This window comes from Lissotriton helveticus, chromosome 1_1 (assembly GCF_964261635.1).
Source record: "Lissotriton helveticus chromosome 1_1, aLisHel1.1, whole genome shotgun sequence".
In the NCBI taxonomy this organism is placed as follows: Eukaryota; Metazoa; Chordata; class Amphibia; order Caudata; family Salamandridae; genus Lissotriton; species Lissotriton helveticus.
This window is the reverse complement of record NC_136057.1, coordinates 15,668,665-15,687,620: the sequence shown is the minus strand read 5'-3', so window position 1 is coordinate 15,687,620 and position 18,956 is coordinate 15,668,665. Positions and strand designations below refer to the sequence as shown.

Here is an 18,956-nt window from a genome sequence, read left to right as displayed (position 1 = left end):
CCTGCTCCACCTACTGTTATTCTTCCTAGCTCCCTGAAATCCCTAAATATGCCTTGCTCGCGCCGCTTGTAGGTTTGTGGCCCTAGTAAATCCCCCGTCCGCGATACAAAGAGGTTACGTGTCCCTCCCAAGGCGTACTGCCTCGAATCTGTAATGACTCCGCCACAGGGGTTCCTTGCGCTCCCTACACCTTTGCAATCTTCTCACGCCGCTTCTCGGCGCTGACTCCGTTCCGTTTCCCGCGTGGCCACAGGGGTTAACTCCCTTCCTGGATCACCTGAGTTCATTTATACTGCTAAACATGCTGCCACAGTTAATCTTCAATGACTGGAACGAGAGCTCGCTACACCCTCTGTTCCTCCGATTTTTCCTCACCCAGCTCAGTTCACTGCAGCCGTACAGTTTCATAGGATTACACCACCGTTCCGTTTCACGCGTGGCCACAGGGGTTAAGTCCCTTTCTTGATCACCTCAGATAATTTATACTGCCAAACGTGTTGCCACAGTTAATCTTCCATGACTGGAACGAAAGCTCGCAACACTCTCTGTTCCTCTGATTTTCCTCCACACAGCTCAGTTCACTGCTGCCGTACAGTACTATAAGAATGCAGCACACTGTGTTACCCTCAATTCCTTTTCGCGCGTTTCAACAGGGATTGACTGCTTTCCCTGATCTTCACCGTCACTTCATACAGCTCACGTTGCTGCCTCAGTTTAATTTCAATCCCGGAGACAAAGGTTTCGCTGCACTCTTCGTTCCTCAGTTGTCTCCTCGCACAGCTGTGCGCACTGCCACTGTTCAGTCTATTGAGTTTCCTAAAACCCTGTGTTCCACATCACGCTCCTCACCGAGTTTTAAAGTCTCCCTACGCTTCTGCTTCTGCTTCAGCTTGGGTCCCCTTCGGATGATCTTCCTCCCAATAATACATGAAAACTCCCGAATTCTATAATGTTATAATTCTCTCGCCTCGGATAATACTGTGAGTAGGAGATCTCCGCTTCCCCGTGCTGTCATTCATTCCACTCACGATCACCAAGCGCTCTGCCTCGGACCAGCGTCAAACACGCATATTCTTAAGCTCACCTCATCTGCTTAGACGAATCCCTCGGTTATAGTCTTGAGTCTTGCTTCCCCACTCCGTGACCGTTTCCCGGAGGCACCACAGCGAAACCGAGTTAACTTTCTAATTTCTTACTTTTCTCCAACAGGCCACCAGAAAGGGAAATATGCTTCGAAGTCCTCTTTCTTTTTCCAGGATTAATTAACAGGAACTTCCTGTCGTCGACACGGCGTCTCAGCTCCGCCTTGGCTCCCAATCAGTAACCCTTCTGGTTGAAGACCGCCTCACACTTGTCACCAGGGCGGTAGTGGTAGAAAGCACAGCAACTGACAGAGCCCAACTGACGTCGAAAGAGGACTGTGCCAGAACCGCGCTGCTCTGCCCGTCCGGCTATATTCATCCACAGCACTAACAGCAGGTATACCTCCTCACCCGCTTCTCCTCAGCGTCTTCTGTCACAGTTGTGACCGATTCGTGTCCCGATACCAGTCACCTTTTCCACAGTCGCGTCACCAACAATTTCTCGGCTCTACCTCCCGCTGCTTCCTGGAACGCTACTTCCACCACCGCGGGATACCGCCAGGGGACACTGGTTACCAAATCCACCGACGCCAGTCAGACCTCATACGAGGAGGGAACGTTCCTCTTTTCCACACGGCACCAGCTCACCTTCACCATTCCGGAATCACCTCGATGATTACCTCCTGGTTTGCCGATATGTCTGCTGTCCAGTGATCTTCAATCGTCAACTGGTGAGTCTCTCAATTCAAAGGTCCGCACAAGCATCACATATCCAGGGGGGAAAGCACCTAACTGACCCTGGCTCAGCTCCTCGTCCTCGTCGCCAGAAATGTAGTAATAATCACTACTGTAGAGGGTTCAGATATCAAGTTTATTAAGTATAAGTATAACAGGTGCTCCCAGCTTGGCGGCAGTCTCTCACTGCCGAACATTCTAACACGCACTCCCGGAGACAGAGTGGGCTGTACCAAGGGGAAAGAGGGGAAGGGGTGGTGAAAGGGAAGAGGGAGATTACAACACAGTGTCACCAACAACACCTGTTCAGGACCCTTCCAGCGCTGCTCCAAACTCTTCTTGCACTGGAAGTTCCGCAGTAAGACATAATCACCAGGCTGATTATCATGGCTGGGTCCCTCTGGTACAAGAGGTAGTGACTCCTGCACCTGTTGGTGAATAGAACATAAACTTTCGTTTAACTGGCCAAGATAATCAAGCAGCAGACGGTGCTCAATATCAGAAAACCTGTGAGGCCGCGGGATGCCCCAGACACCAGCTGGGAGTCCAAACACAACCTCATAGGGTGACAATCCTGTTCTAGAAAGAGCTGTTGTTCTTGTTGACAAAAGAGCTAGCAGTAACGCATCTGGCCAGTTCAACCCTGTTGTCTCTTGTATTTTCGCTAACTTCAGTTTAAGAGTACCATTGTAATTCTCAACCAAACCCGCTGACTGTGGATGATTAGCAGCATGACATTTCCGTTCAACAAGTAACCCTTCAAAAATCAATTTAACAACTTTTGTATTAAAGTGACTTCTGTTGTCACTCCAGATGACTCAAGGCAAACCGAAACAAAGAAAGAACTCCTTTAGGAGTACCTTTGCAGTCATAATGGCTGTATTGTCTTTTGTTGGCTATGCCTCAATCCATTTACTTAATGCACATAGAACCACCAGTACTTACTTCAAGTTATTACATCTGTCCAGTTCTATATAGTCCATTTGAAGGACTTCAAAGGGAAAAGTTGGTGGTGTCAAACTACCAGGTGGTGTAGGGGTACCTTTACCAGGATTATGCATCATACAGACCATGCAATATTTCACTTAATGTGCAGCAGTTTTCAAGATGTTATCATTATGCCACACAGGGGCTAACAATTTACAAATACCTTTTGCACTAATATGAGCTGGACCATGTTGCATAGTAACCACAGGAAGAACATATGCATCGGCCAACATCCACTTCTGTTTTCTGATTTGCCAATCCAACACCCTTCCTCATCCAACTCTGCTGTGCTCTCTTGCCATTCTGCTAATTCCTCCATCGTGGCTTCACTTTGTATTTCCTTTATACTCTCAAGGGTGTTTTCGAACATAACAACCTCGTGAACCAACCTAGCTGGATCTGCTACGAACATTCATTTAATTTTGGTTCTAGCTGTTTCCTTAGCTACCTGGTGTGCAAAAGCATTTCCTCTACCCACATCACCTGTAATCTTCCCATGGGCACAGCACTTAATTATTGCCAATTTCTTAGGAAACGTTAAAGCAGAAAAAAGACGCGATAAAAAGTGTCAATGCTGAATCTTGGTGCCGTGGGTGGTAAGAATCCTTCTTTCTGCCCAGAGCTGCCCAAAATTATGGGCGACCACAAAAGCGTACTGACTGTCAGTATGAATATTGACAATCAGTCCCTCACTCAATTCACAGGCTCGAATAAAGGCTAGTAGCTCAGCAGCTTGAGCCGACTGATAGGGAACCCGTGATGTCTCTACAACCATCTGCAATGTGGTGATAGCATACGCTGCAGTAGTTGTGTCATCTGGTAATTTGATACAAGAGCCATCGACATATAGTTCTCCTTGGGGGTCAGATAAGGGAGTATCAGTCAGGTCTACCCGTCCTTTCGTCTCTTCTTCCGTCCGGAAAATACAGTCATGTTTATCGACTGCATTCATCTCAGAAGGGAGGTGTAGTAATGTGGCTGGATTAAGAGTGGCACATCTCCTAATCGTAATATGTTTGGCAAACAATGTCTGTTCATAGCGAGTAAGACGTGCACTGAGGAGGTGCTGGGTCTTTGTCTTATTCAAAAGGCTATCCACAGCATGGGATACCATAACTGTGAGGTCAGTATCAAGTATGAGTCCAGCTTATTGCCTGACCGAGATGGCCACAGACGTGACCGCTCTCAGGCAACTCGGGAGGGCCCTAGCTACAGGGTCAGGCACAGCAGAAAAATAAGTACAGGCCTTTGTTTATTTCAAAATTATTGTGTTAAACCAGAAAGCGCACAGCCAGCCATCTCATGGACATAGAGCTCAAACGATTTAGTATAATTTGGTGTACCCAACACTGGAGCCGAACAAAGCGCAGTTTTCAATTGCTCAAATGACTGCTGACATTCAGACAATCAAGGCAAAGGCTCATGCACTTCTTTTGTTGATAGTGCAAGCAAAGGTTTAATTGGTAACAAATAAATTGGGATCCACTGTCGACAGTAGGAAGTAATACCTATAAAAGCATGTACATCTTTTTGAGTTTGTGGAACGGGAATTTTAACAATAGTACTAATATGCTTAGGGGTCAATCTCCTACCCTCCTTCGACAGTAGGTCCTGTCGACCATACTGAAATTAAGAAAGAAAAACTTTATGTCCATGTTGAACTAAATGCAACAATAATCGTACTGTACTATCCCTACAACCTTGTTCTGTACCAAAAGCGATAAGCAAGTCATCAACATATTGCACTAAAACATTACCTGCATGAGGCGAGAGGGACTTCAACTCATTCTTCAATGCTTGACTATAAATACTAGGGGGTCATTAGGATGGCAGGTGGATCGCCACTGCCTCTACGGCGGTGGCGATCCACCCACCATTTCCCACCACCCGCTTAACATTTCCCCTCCTCCATATTACGATGACGGGGGGGACACCGGCGGACAGGAAGACCGTCCGCCGTTTTTCTGGTGGTCGGATCAGCGACCAGGCGGAAAAGGGCTACAATATGGTGGTGGTGTCTGCAAGAGACGCCATCCATATTAGGATGCCCAGCGGTGCAGGCCTTTCCTTGGCGGAGACTCCGCCATGGAAAGGCATGCAGTCTTTAATTTTGGAGGCCTGTTGCGGGACCCCTGGTGTTTGGTGTGGTGGGGGGTGCACTTGGGGAGTACCCATGGTACCCCCCTGCATTGACATACACAAGGTGGCAGGAACCGCGCAATGCCCGTCACATTGTACATGCCAATGCACAACATGCATTTTCAACATTGTGGCGGGTGCCGCTTACAGCACCGCCCGCCACATTGTTGAATATGCGGGATGCGAACGCCACTGTGGCGATCGCATCCTAATCTGGTGTGCGGAACAGCGCCTGTCTGGCGGGCGGTCCGAAACTCCGCTATGGTGTCGGGCAGACATTGTTCGCATGCCATCATAATGAGCCCCCCAGACTCTTGGTACAGCCTTGAGGGGCACGACAAAATCCAAACCTCCTACCAGCCAGCGTAAGACAGTAAAAATACCTACTATCTGAATGAAGGGGGACGCTAAAGAAAGCATTTTTTAAATCAATGACAGAAAAGGATTTAGCAGTAGAAAGGACCATGGTTAAAAGCGTAGTGATATCGGTAATAACCAAGGAACTGTGTAATCTCTATTTTGTTAACCTCGTGCAAATCAATCACAGAGCGATAAACTTCCTCATGATCAGTAGAGGAGCCTGTAGGTGCCCATTTAAGAATCAGCAGAATGGGACTATTACAAATATTAGCAGATGTCTCCTCAACGACTCCCTTTCGTATCAAATCCTGAATAATCTGAAGTAGAGCCCGTTCACCGGCCTGGGGTATTTTATACTCAGGAATGCGAGTAGAATAGTATTCTCCTTAACCTGTATAGACCCCGGAGATATGTGCAACAGACCCAACTCTGTATCACCTGTGGCCCATAAAATATGTGGCAAGAGAGCAAATTCAACTGGAAGGGGCGTGTCCTTAGACAAACATTGACTAGCACTTACATTCGGACCCATAGTAATATAAACAATAAATATTAGCATGCAATTTCTTCAACAAATCCAACCCCATCAAATTGTCACCACAATCAGAAGTGTGGAAAAACAGAGAGTCCACAGTAAACGGACCAATAGTAGGAGCAAGGTGGCGTGAAATGGGGCTTACAACCTGTATTCCTGAAAAACCTACTGAAACATTATGCTGGCCGCACATAGCTGCCCCAGGGACCGTACTAGGGGCAAAAGCCCTCTTTTTAGTGCTGCATCCACCAGAAATTCTTTAGTGAGCCCTTCTAATCCGCCTTAACATAAGGACCACGCTGATCCACAGGTATTTGTACTGGTCCCTCAGTCTGTCCCTGGCTGTCCTAACTATAAGACATCCCAATCACGTCATCAAAATCATAATCATCATTATAATACTGACCATCCCTAGTATTGTCAAAATAATTGTCAGAACTGCCTGCGAAGCTGCAGTGTCATGCTGCCTGCCAGCTCAGCGCCCTCTACCACCAGAACCCTGTCCCCGTGGTAGTGAAACCTTTTGCAAAAGCACAGGGCACTTGCTATGCCACTGACCTTCCTCTTTACAATACGCACACTGATGTGGCCCTAAAGGTGTCATTTAAGGCTGCCTATAAGTACGCTGAAGCTGCTTGGAAGGACCACCTCATCCTCTATTATTTCCCCTAAATGCTTGCTGTTTCAACACCTTTGTTTTGAGATCCTTATGTTTCTTGTCTATCATTTCCTGTTCCTCCTGATCCCGGTGTTCATAATACTGAACAAGCTCCCAAGCCAACAGATCACGCACGCAACCTGGGCTTCATCCTGGACTCCTCCCTCTCGATGACCAGACAAGTCAACACCGTCTCCTCATCATGCTTTCACACCCTTCGCATGCTCCGCAAGATCTTCCGATGGATCCCGATCGAAACTAGGAAGACGGTCACCCAGGCACTCGTCACCGGCCGATTGGACTACGGAAACACCCTCTACGCCGGAACCACAGCCAAGCTACAGAGAAGACTCCAACGCATCCAGAACGCCTCCGCCCGACTCATCCTGGACATCCCCCGATGCTGCCACATCTCCTGCCACCTGAGGGACCTGCACTGGCTCCCCGTCAACAAGAGGATCACGTTCAGGCTCCTCACCCACGCACACAAGTCCCTCCACGACCTGGGCCCCAAGTACCTCAACGACCGCCTGACCTTCTACACTCCCACCTGCCAGCTACGATCGACCAACCACGCCCTCGCCGCCGTTCCACGCATCCGAAGAGCCACCGCCGGAGGCAGATCCTTCTCCTACCTGGCGGCCAAAACATGGAACTCCCTCCCCATCCACCTTCAACTGACCCAGGACCATCTCATCTTCAGGAGACAACTCAAGACCTGGCTGTTCGAGCAGTATCGGACCCCTTTCCCCAAGCGCCTTGAGACCCTCCCTGGTGAGTAGCGCGCTATACAAGTGTTATGATTGATTGATTGATTGATTATTTAAAATAACAGAAGGACAAGAGGTGGACCAAGTGCTCTCAGATGCCTGCGAATGAGTTGTTTTTTCAGGAAGGAGGTTAGAAACAAACCTGTCAACAAACAATTGAACTCCTCCCCCAATAGACATAAATTGCCCTCTATAGTCCAAAAACGTATCTTTAAACCAGTAAAGAAACCAGACGCACTCTCCTCCTTCTGTTTACAAGCTGTCTATTTGTCCCAACTTAACTTCTTAGGTGGAATAAGTGAATGCATATACATAATAATACGACCTGGCAAAGCAAGTATCTCAGAATGAGGTTTATCACCCGGCTTCCTTTTCTGATTCCACCCTCGAATTACATCCCATGTACTTCCTAATTCCGCTACATGATCCTGAGTATGAACCTGTCTCCAAACATCAACCGGAACTAGGAGACCATAAATAATTTCTATATCAGCAAGAATCACTACTGTAGAAGAAGCAGCCTCTGTTAATTCTTTGTAGTAGGCTGTAGGATTTTTCCTAGGATCAGACAAATGAGCCTTCAGAGCAAAAACCTCAGTTCTTTTCCAAGGAGTATAAACCCATTGTTCCTGAAAACGAGCCGCCACAGCCTGTCTCATGACAACAACACCACGCTGGTCAGTTAACGCAGGTATTTCTGGAAGATATATTGGATGAACCTCTCGCATAGGGCATTGGGACACCGGGGTAGGACTTTTCTCGTGTAATCCACCCCTATACGCAACTAAAGTCGCAATGTTTCCAAACCCTGATCCTGGCCACAAATCAGCAGCATATACACGATCTTCAATCTATATATATAAAAACAAATGTATATCTGTCTGTCTGTTTGTCCTTTATGCATTACTTGACCATTCATCCGATCGCCATGAAACTTTGGGAAGTTGTTGAGTACACTCCGACGAAGGTTTCTGGCATACATTTTTTTAAAGATCGCCCCCCCAGGGACTCCCCCAGGGCTCAAATACTGAATTTGCAACCACGACTTTGCAACGGTACAAGACTTTCGGTTAAAAACATGATGAACAATGTCATCGAAGCTACAATTTTGAATGGAACATTGTTGAGTACACTCCTGCAAAGGTTTCTGGCATACATGTTTTTTTAAAGATTGGCCCCCCCAGGGCCCTCATAATCTTTCGAATACTGAATTTGCAACCACGACTTTGCAACAGTACAAGACTTTCGCTGAAAAAGATGATGAACAATGTAATCGAAGTTGCAATTTTGAATCGGAAATTCAAGGGGGAAGATGTACTGTTGCCACGTATTCCAATGATCCCAACGGGTATGCCATTTGAATTCAAACGTTTACAGTTTCCGGGGCGACTCGCTTTTGCAATGACCATCAACAAAGCACAAGGACAATCGCTGCAAGTGTGTGGACTACATTTGGAGAATCCGTGCTTCTCACATGGACAACTGTATGTGCCCAGCTCACGCGTCGGAAAACCTTCTGATTTATTCGTGTACGCACCAGATAGAAAAACAAAAAATATCGTGTATCCACAAGCACTCAAATAAATAAATAGAATTACAACAACACTTAAATGTTTTCCATATTAAAATGAATAAGTTTCAATAAAAATGACACAATGTAAATTGAATGTTATCATAACGAGTTTACTTGTATTTCCTTTCTTCTGAGATCGCAGCAACGCGCGACGGGTAGGCTAGGATCAAATAAAAATTGAGGAGCTTCCATCCACAATTGTGTTTCCCAGAGATAAATCAATGTAGTGGACTTATGTTTATAGGCATGTTGCTGTACAAAGGGCTCAAAATCCAGCATAACTCTCCAATTTCCTCGACACTATATAGTGCGTTGGGAGCCTGCTCAGCTACTACTTGTTTCTCATTTTTCCCTACCTCATAACGCACTAACGGGTCTATTCACTCCTTGAATGTTTTCCAATCCCTATCCTCAAACCCCCACAATGGAGTGGTGGAATCCATAAGTGACGGCGGATGAATGACCGAAGAAGGAGAAACAACAGAATCAAGGAGTATAACAGTAGACGGTGGTTGCGGCGAGGGAGAAAGAGTAGCGGGCACAGGTGTTGAAACAGTAGGGGTTCTAAAGGTCACAGTCGTCAAAGATGGTGAGGGCAAAGAAGGAGCATGGGGCGCTGGGCCAAAACTGTAACAGTAATAGCCGTAGTCACAGGACCAACCACAACAGATGAAACAGACTGGGGTGACTGTAAAGGAACAGTAGGATATATCCTTTGCGGAGCATAAGGAGGCGGGGGTCGATTATCTAACAACTCCTCTACAAAAAATCATCTTCTTCCTTAGCCTAACCGAACGTATCAATTTTTGACGACATTTTCTATCTTCACATTCAATTCCTGACTCCTGCTTTACTTTATCATCTGCCACATCTTTCTGCATCAAGTTTTGCATTCTCCCTTTTTGTCCAACTCTTTCCACTTTTAACCGCCTCTGTCTAGCCTTATTTTGCCAAGTTCAAACATAGACTGCCTACTTCTTTTCTTAAATAACTGTTCTTGTAAAAACCCAATCAAAGGTGCCAGTCAAAGGCCACTGCAACTCGGCATTGTCCTTCATATATTTATGCCATAATGTACTAAGCATAATAGGGCCAACACCATGTTTCACACACATATCAAAATTCGGGCTGCCCTCAGGAGGCGCAGGCTGAGCTTCTTTCAATCGAGCATCTGCAGAACAGCAACAACAACACAAATTCCACAATTTGCTCAGACCAACCATTTTGAAAAAGGAAACTAAATCGATACTTTTACCTGGCAAAGTATTTGCAAATCGTTTGTCGAACAAAACAGTCCTCAGACCGTATCAAACGCAAACACAAAAGGTACCATATCCACAAAGAACCAAAACAAACTCACCTGATGTCAGTAGTACAAACTCACGGATTCTCCACTGGCGACTCTTCAGACCAAATGGTCAGATACAGGGGTCTCGCCGTTCGGGACTCCAGATAAGCCTTAATGGCTAAAACCTCACTTCTTTTCAATAGAGTCTAAACCAATTTTTCCTGGAAATGAGCAGCAACACCTGCTCTAGTAACTGCTCCATGCTGATCAATCAATTAAGGTATCTCCGGATGATAAATTGGACGAACCTCTCGCATCGGGAACTGAGCTTCTCGAGTAATCTAACCCTATAGGCAACTAAAGTTGTAACATTCCCAAACACTTGGCCTGGCTCTAAATCAGTGACATATACACGATCTTTAATAGCTAATAGAATTTGAGGCGCTTCTAACCTGATATGTGTTTGCCAGAGATTAATCAATGCAGCAGACATGTGTTTAGGGCATGTTGCTGTATAAAGGGTTCAAAATCTCGCATGACTTTCCAAATATCCTCAACACTATGAAGCACATTCCGAGACGACCACGCAGCCTGTTCAGCTACTACTTGTTTTTCTTCATCCCGTACCTCAGACCGCACTAATGGTTCCATACGCTCCCCAAATTTCGCCATAACTCTGTCCTTAAACCCTCGTACTGGTGTGTCAACATCCTGAGGCAGTGGAGGATAAATAACCAGAGGAGAAGAAACAACAGAACCATTAGGTACAACTGTAGTGAGGGATTGCACCGGAGGAGAAAGAGTAGCAGGCACAGGTGTTAAAACAGTAGAAGTACTAGAAGTCACAGTCATCAAAGAAGGCGAGGACAAAGAAGGAGCGAGAGGCGCTGTAGCCGAGGCTGTACGAGTAACAGCTGTAGATGCAGGAGCAACCGACACAGATGAGACAGACTGGGGCAACTGCAAAGGAACAGTAGGGTACATTCTCTGTGGGGCATATCGGGGCGAGGTCGACTATCTAACAACTCTTCTACAAAAGTATTGTCTTCCTCTTTTGCCAAATACGACTTATCAATGTGCAACTGAAATCTCCTTACTTCACATTCAATTCCTGACTCTTGCTTTTCTTTATCATATGCCACAGCTTTCTGTGTCAATATTTGCATTTTCCCTTTATGTGCGTCCCTCTCCATCTTTAACCACCTCTGTCTGACCTCCTTCTGCCAAGTCCTGAGGGAGTCAAACACCGATTGTCTACTTCTTTTCTTAAATAACTGTTCCTGTAAAAACCAAACTTTTTTGTTCATCAAAGGTGCCCGTCACAGGCCACTGCAACTCAGCATTTTCCTTCGTATATTTGTGCCATAGTGTACTAAACAAAATAGGGCCAAGACCGTGTTTCACATACATATCAAAATTAGAGGTGCCTTCAGGAGGCGCAGGCTGAGCCTCTTCCAATCGAGCATCTCCAGAACATACAACGACAGCACAAATTCTAAAATCTTACTCAATCCAGGCATCTTGACAAAGAAACAAAATCAACAATTCTACCTGGCAACGTATTTGTAAATACTTTTTATCAAGCCAGTCCTCAGACCACACCAAACTCAATCCCAAACGGTACCATATCCAAAAGAACCAAAACAAAATCACCTGATATCAGTAGTACAAACAAACCGATTCTTCACTGCCGACTCTTCAGAACAAATAGTCAGATCCAAGGGTTTCGCCGTTCATGACTCCAGTCGGGGTGACCCCTGGGCAAGGCACCCTCCGGTGGGACAGAGGCAGCAGTTGAGAGTACTAAACTCTTCGTGCAGGGATCCCTGAGCATTCAGTCTGACCTGAAGATGCTCCCGTCCTCCCCTTCGATTACGGACAGGGATGGGGCATAACCCGAAGGAGACCCTCATAGGGCGCCAAGTGAAGGAAATTACCCGCTTAGGGCGGCCTGAAACTCTAAGACCACCTCTCAGCCTTCCCTACCATATGAAGAGCTGGTCAGACAGTAGAGAATACAAACCAATAATTGTTTATTCATATACACTCAGTGTAGAGTACCATCTGCCCAGTCACAGGGAGTGCTACAGAGAGATCTGAAATCGACAAATCTAAAGATACATTATGTAGGTTTCATAACCGGGTGAAAACACGCCAACAGTGGAGCTAAACGGCGTAATACAAGAAAAAATTATTCAGCGCTCATATTTTATATAAAGTATCAGAGTCCAAGGTTGCTCTTGCCACCAGACAAGGGGGAGAGGGCCTCTATCTAACAAGAAAGCTATGTGCTAACATGAACAGTGTGCTCACTACTAGAATGAAACCTAAGAAGAGAAACAAAACTTAGGGGGGAGCATTTCTCAGAATAACACACAGTTAGTTTTGAACAGCCTAAAATGGCAGGCCAGAGAAGAAAATGGTGCAGCACATGCTAACTTATATAAAGCACAGCGTAAGCATAAAAAAAATCCTTTCTAACACACTCTGGGCGGAGTTCGCGGAGTTGCGCTACGCGGAACTCTGCGAAGTGGCAAAAAAACTCCACCGCACTAAGCGGAGCTCCGCAAGCGGCGAAGTTCCATAGAAAAATGCCATTTGCGGTGATTGCACAGTGCGGATGCTTGTCTGCACTGTGCAATCATCGTGAACGGCACCTTGCACAGCGCAAGCAGACCCTTCTTTTCCTTTTCTGCAGCTCGAGTAGTTTTTTACTCATTCGGCAGGTTTCTCAACGCGAACAAGCAGTTTCTCATTGCGAGCATGCGCGATCACTCGCAATGAAATACCTGACCACCCCACCATGAGAAATCTCGCCAGGTGTTTATGTTCCACGCTCGCGGTCGCCAACTTGAAGTTGATGATCGCGAGTGCGGAAAAAAACGCCGGAGTTTTTCAAAATGCCGCAAGCTCCGCGTAATGTGGATTGCGGGGAAACTCCGCAAGCAGAGTGTAGTTCACCGCCCAGGGTTAGTATCTGGGCAGTGGGAGGATGTAGCACTAAGTGTCATCTGTGGGCTTGTGTATTTGAGCAGTGGGAGGATGGTGGCAGTAAGTGTCATCTGGGAGTTTGTGTATTCGGGAAGTGGGAGGATGTAGGCAGTTAGTGTAGCCTGGAGTTTTGTGTGTTCGCACAGTGGGAGGATGTAGACACTAAGGCCCCTATAAGGATGATGGGCACACTTAGTCCGCCCATCATCCTATCGGAGAAAGGGACCCCCGCCATAAGGGTGGGGGTCCCGTGGTTGATATTAGGATGCGCATCCCGTATTTTTAACCCGCCCGCAGCAATGCTAATAACGCGCGGTGCCTGCCACGTTGTACTTGAAATGCAAGGAGGTACCATAGGTACCACCCATGTGCACCCCCACCACCCCGGAGTCCATGGGAGCCCGCACTGCAGGGTAACAAGGAGCCTTCAGCACATCAGAGTAGACAAGAGCCCTCTGCACTGCAGGTTAACCAGGAGCCTACAGCACTGCAGGGTAGACAAGAGCCCTCTGCACTGCAGGGAAACCAGGAGCCTTCAGCACTGCCGGGTAGACAAGAGCCCTCTGCACTTCAGGGTAACCAGGAGCCTTCAGCACAGCAGGGTGGAGAAGAGACCTCTGCACTGCAGAGTAACCAGGAGTCTTTAGCACTGCAAGGTGTAGAACATACCACTGCACTGCAAGGTAACCAGGCACCTTCAGTACTGCAGGGTAGACAAGAGCCCTCTGCACTCCAGGCCAACCAGGATCCTTCAGCACTACAGGGTTAACAAGAGCCCTCTGCACTGAAGGTTAACCAGGAGTCTTCAGCACTGCAGGGTAACCAGGAGCCTTTAGCATTGCAGGGTGGACAAGAGCCCTCTCCACCCCAGGGTAACCGGGAGCCTTCAGCACTGCAGGGTGGAGAAGAGGCCACTGGACTGCAGGGTAACCAGGAGCCTGCAGCACTTCAGGGTAGACAAGAGCCCTCTGCACTGCAGGGTAACAAGGAGTCCTCAGCAGTGCAGGGTGGAGAGGAGACAACTGCACTGCAGGGTAACCAGGAGCCTGCAGCACTGCAGGGTCGACAAGAGCCCTCAGCACTGCAGGGTACACAAGAGCCACAGCACTGCAGGGTAACCAGGATTCTTCAGCACTGCAAGGAGGAGTAGAGACCACTGCACTGCAGGGTGACTAGGAGCCTTCAGTACTGCAGGGTTGACACGCACCCTCTGCACTGCAGGGAAAACAGGAACCTTCAGCACTGCACGGAGGACAGGAGCCCTCTGCACTGCAGCATAACCAGGAGCCTTCAGCACTGCAGGGTAACCAAGAGTCTTTAGCACTGCAGGGTAGAGAAGAGCCCTTTGCACTGCAGGGTAACCTGGAGTCTTCAGCACTGCAGGGTGGAGTGGAGACCACTGCACTGCAGGGTAACCAGGAGGTGTCAGCACTGTAGGGTAACCAGGATCCTTTAGCACTGCATGGTGGAGAAGAGACCACTGCATTGCAGGGTAACCAGGAGCCTTCAGCACTGTAGGGTGGAAAAGAGTCTGCAGGGAAACTAGGAGCCTTCAACACTGCAGGGTAGATACGAACCCTCTGCACTGCAGGGAAACAAGGAGCCTTCAGCAACGCAAGGTAGACAAGAGCCCTGTGCACTGCAGGGTAACCAGGAGCCTTCAGCACTGCAGGGTGGAGAGGAGACCACTGCACTGCAGGGTAACCAGGGGTCCTCAGCACTGCATGGTAACCTGGAGCCTTCAGCACTGCAGGGTAACCAGGAGCCTTCAGCACTTCAGGGTAAACAGGAGCCTTCAGCACTGCAGGGCGGAGAATGGACCACTGCACTGCAGGGAAACCAGGGGCCTTTAGCACTGCAGGGTGGAGAAGAGGCCACTGCACTGCAGGGTAACCAGGAGCCTTCAGCACTGCAGGGTGGAGAAGAGGCCACTGCACTGCAGGGTAACCAGGAGCCTTCAGCACTGCAGGGTAGACAAGAGCCCTCTGCACTGCAGGGAAACCAGGAGCCTTCAGCACTGCCGGGTAGACAAGAGCCCTCTGCACTTCAGGGTAATCAGGAGCCTTCAGCACTGCAGGGTGGAGGAGAGACAATGCAGTGTAAGCAGGAGCCTTCAGCACTGCAGGGTGGACAAGAGCCCTGTGCACTGCAGGGTAACCAGAAGCCTTCAGCACTGCAGGGTGGAGAAGAGAGCACTGCACTGCTGGGTAACCAGGAGTCTTCAGCACTGCAGGGTGGAGAGGAGACCACTGCTCTGGAGGGTAACCAGGAGTTGTCGGCACTGTAGGGTAGACAAAAGCCCTCTACACTGCAGGGTAACCAGGAGCCTTCAGCACTGCAGGTTGGAGAAGAGCCCTCTGCACTGCAGGGTATCCAGGAGCCTTCAGCACTGCAGGGTGAAGAAGAGCCCTCTGCACTGCAGGGTAACCAGGAGCCTTCAGCACTGCAGGGTGCATTGTAAGTATAAGGTAGGACACGCCCTGATGTGTGTGGCATGTCCTAATAGTGAACTACAGCCTTTTTCGTTTTTCAGTATTGCAAGGCTATCTGTTCTCATAGGCCAGAATGGGCTGTTCGAATTGGTAAATTCTTTGATCCTAACAGACTCAGGGAACACGGTAGACATTCAAGTTTAGTATGCCTGAACTCAGAATAATAAAATACATCCTTTAGTAAAGTTTATTTTAATATTCTGTGTTTGCAAATACCCCTTTTAGAAAGTAGGTATTTGCTTGCCTAACCATTTCAGCCCGCCTCTGCTAGGATGTGTATCTGCTGTCTGGGTTCTGTGAGTGACAGGGCTGGGGAATTCCAGAGGGCATGGCTAGGTAGCCTGGTGGTGAATAGAGAGATTGACATCCTGATGGGTGGGAGGAGTGCACCTGGACTCTGAATAGGACTGTGTCTTTCCACCACAATGCCGTCTCCACCTCCTGTGGAGTGTCTGATGTCTCTAGCCTGCTCCCTGAATGAAAAGTCAGAGTCATGTCAACAAAGTGCTAAAGAACTGGTTTTGGCTGGGCACAGGCCCCTCTACAGAGAGGAACAAAGGATTTAGGGGTATTAGTATTGGGACCCTGCTTCCAAGAAATTAGATCCAGATTGACAAGAAGAAACCTCTGCCTGAAGAGAAGGAACTGGGAAAGCTGAAGGAGGAATACTGTCCCTGACCTGGGGGATTGGCCTGCAGTGGTTGCCTTACTGCTAAAGGAGAGGAGAAAGACTTCAAAGACTTTACTTTCAACGTGTGCTTAAAGATCTCCAAGGGCTTGGAAGCGAGCTTTCCCCTGAACGAAGCCCCAGGACCAGTAGACTTCATTCACCTCGCAAATCGCTGCTGGAAACACTGTTTTCAGTATCTGCCGAGGCCGGGAGCTGTGTAAGCATCGTAGGATCGAATCACCGCCTTACGCACCGTATCAAGCATAGCCAACCACAAGCAACGTGACTCTGAGTTCGTTGATCCGCACAAGCGCCGTCAATGAGCCGTAGCTCGTACCACAACTGGGAGGCCACGCAACGTACAACGCATCACGCATCAAATCACACAGGTCGGGACGATGCGCACACTACTGCGGAGGTAGAGTCCAAGGATCGCACGGAGTTGGGTACGCATCGCACAGCCCGACTCGCACCGCTTTCCACGACTGCACGACCCCAGCTCCTAAGGTACGGCTCGTACGCTACAACATAAAGAGATCGCACTGCACAAGGCACCGTCCCCACAAGCAACGCGACTCGGATTTCAATGACTTGTACAGGCGCTGTCAACAAGCCGGAGCTAGCACTGCAACAGGAGGATATCGCTGCGTACAACGCTTTCTTTTGCACCGCCTGTCCGTGCCGGACACATCCAAGTAAAGGGTACTGTACGGCTTGAACCATCCCGTACGCATCGGACTGGAGAGTCCGCTGCGCTTGTTAGACTCTTTGTGATATTTCCATTGCCGTGAGAGCCAGACAAAGAGTGTGAACCGTCCAAAACCCTAAAATCAAGCATTTTTACAACTACTGTTTATTGCTAACAGTTTGTGGGTTATTTTTGTCGTTATTTGGTCTTGTGCTAAGTCTTATATAAAAGCTAACTATTTTTGATATAAAACCTTTGTGGTGTCCATTATTAGTGTTGTCACTTGATTACTGTGTGTGATTACAACTGCTTAACTCACGTCGCCTCTGAGATAAGCCGTGACTGCTCACGCCACGTAACCTAGAGGGTGAGCAGGGGTTATTTTGAGAGGGTAATTCCCTTGCCCTGCTAGAGGAGAGGGTCCCTGCTTGTCACAAGTACCTACCTGTGCCAACCAGAGATCCCCGATTCTAACAGTGGACAAGAGCCCTCTGCACTGCAGGGTAACCAGGCGTTCTCAGCACTGCAGGGTGGAGAACAGACCACTGCACTGCAGGGAAACCAGGAGCACTCAGCACTGCAGGGTGGACAAGAGCCCTCTGCACTGCTGGGAAACCAGGAGCCTCCAGCACTGCAGGGTGGAGAAGAGACCACAGCACTGCAGGGTAACCAGGAACCTTCAGCACTGCAGGGTGGAGAAGAGCCCTCTGCACTGCAGGGTAACCAGGAGCCTTCAGCACTACAGGGTAGATAGGAGCCCTCTGCACTGCAGGGTATCCAGGAGCCTTCAGCACTGCAGGGTGGAGAAGAAACCCTCACCTCCCAGGATAGGGAGAGGAGTGTTTTAATACGTGTACAGCACTGAATTGTAAACTGTACTGCTGCCCCCCCACCCCCGGCAAATAAAAATATTAAACACTGCTTCCCTTAGCAACATTTATACTTATTGTTGCTGTTTATATTATCAAGGTGTCAAAGTCCATTGAATTGTTCTACTTTCGCCATATATTATGACCACAAGATGGACATATAATTAGAATCTGCTTGACATTTTCTTGTGTTGCTTGCCTCCCTAGCGGACTCTGAAGTGATCCCCTGGACCGTGAGAAACAGCACAAACAACAGAAATCAGCCCGATGGAGGTGAGCGCTGGAAGAGGGGCACTGACTGGTTCCCGCGTAATGATGACTGTTATCGATATATCACTGACAAGATGACCTGGAAAGAAGCTGAGGTATGGGGCAATGTTTCGGTGCTTGTCAAGTGTCTGTGGTGCCAGCCTTCTGCAGGGTATCCCCTTCATGGGTTCCCACCCTAACAAACTGCTCAGTAGTTTGCCTTATGCTCATGGAAATGCACACATGCCAACATTTTAGAATAGGTCAGTGGGAGAATGGATTTACGCCGTTGGTTAGTAATGACGTAGAGGCAGTTTCAGGCGGTGAAAGTTGTATGAGTGTTTACAAATGCTGTGCGTGTAGGTGATGGAACAGTGTGGAATCTTAGGGCCCGATTCACAGAATGAACTTAAGACTCAATGCTAAACTTACTACTTTTGGTATTCACAGAAGTTAGGATTTTGTCTTAAAACAGACTTAAGACAGACTTAAGACAGACCTAAGTTAGGATTCTGTCTTAAGTCTGTCTTAAGTCTGTCTTAAGGCAAAATCCTAACTTCTGTAAATACCAAAAGTAGTAAGTTTAGGATTTTGTCTTAAGTTAGTTCTGTGAATCAGCTCCTTAATCAGGAAAAAGAGGAAAAAGTAAGACAAGGGGAGGATGAAGTGTGAAGTAGAGAAAGTGATAATGAATATTTTGTGATTTGAGAAACTTGGCATGTAGATTTAGAAACAATGAGGGAGTGACACCATCCACGAGTGTAACCAACCTTTTCCCCCAGGAAGGTCTGATGTCAATAGGGGATGTAGAATTTACAGATGAACAAAACACCGATGAAATACAAAGGAAACTTCTTTCTTTGAAGATGG

The 18,956-nt window shown here is 47.8% G+C and overlaps 1 long non-coding RNA gene across 1 annotated transcript in view; it reads left to right on the top strand.

The window, feature by feature from the left end:
* LOC144766950 (uncharacterized) overlaps positions 1-18,197 on the top strand; it is a 58,995-nt gene extending 40,798 nt beyond the window's left edge. Inside the window, exon 3 of the long non-coding RNA XR_013598000.1 lies at positions 18,045-18,197. This is a non-coding gene — a long non-coding RNA (uncharacterized LOC144766950). The remainder of the gene's footprint in view (positions 1-18,044) is intronic.
* Positions 18,198-18,956: the final 759 nt, after the last annotated feature.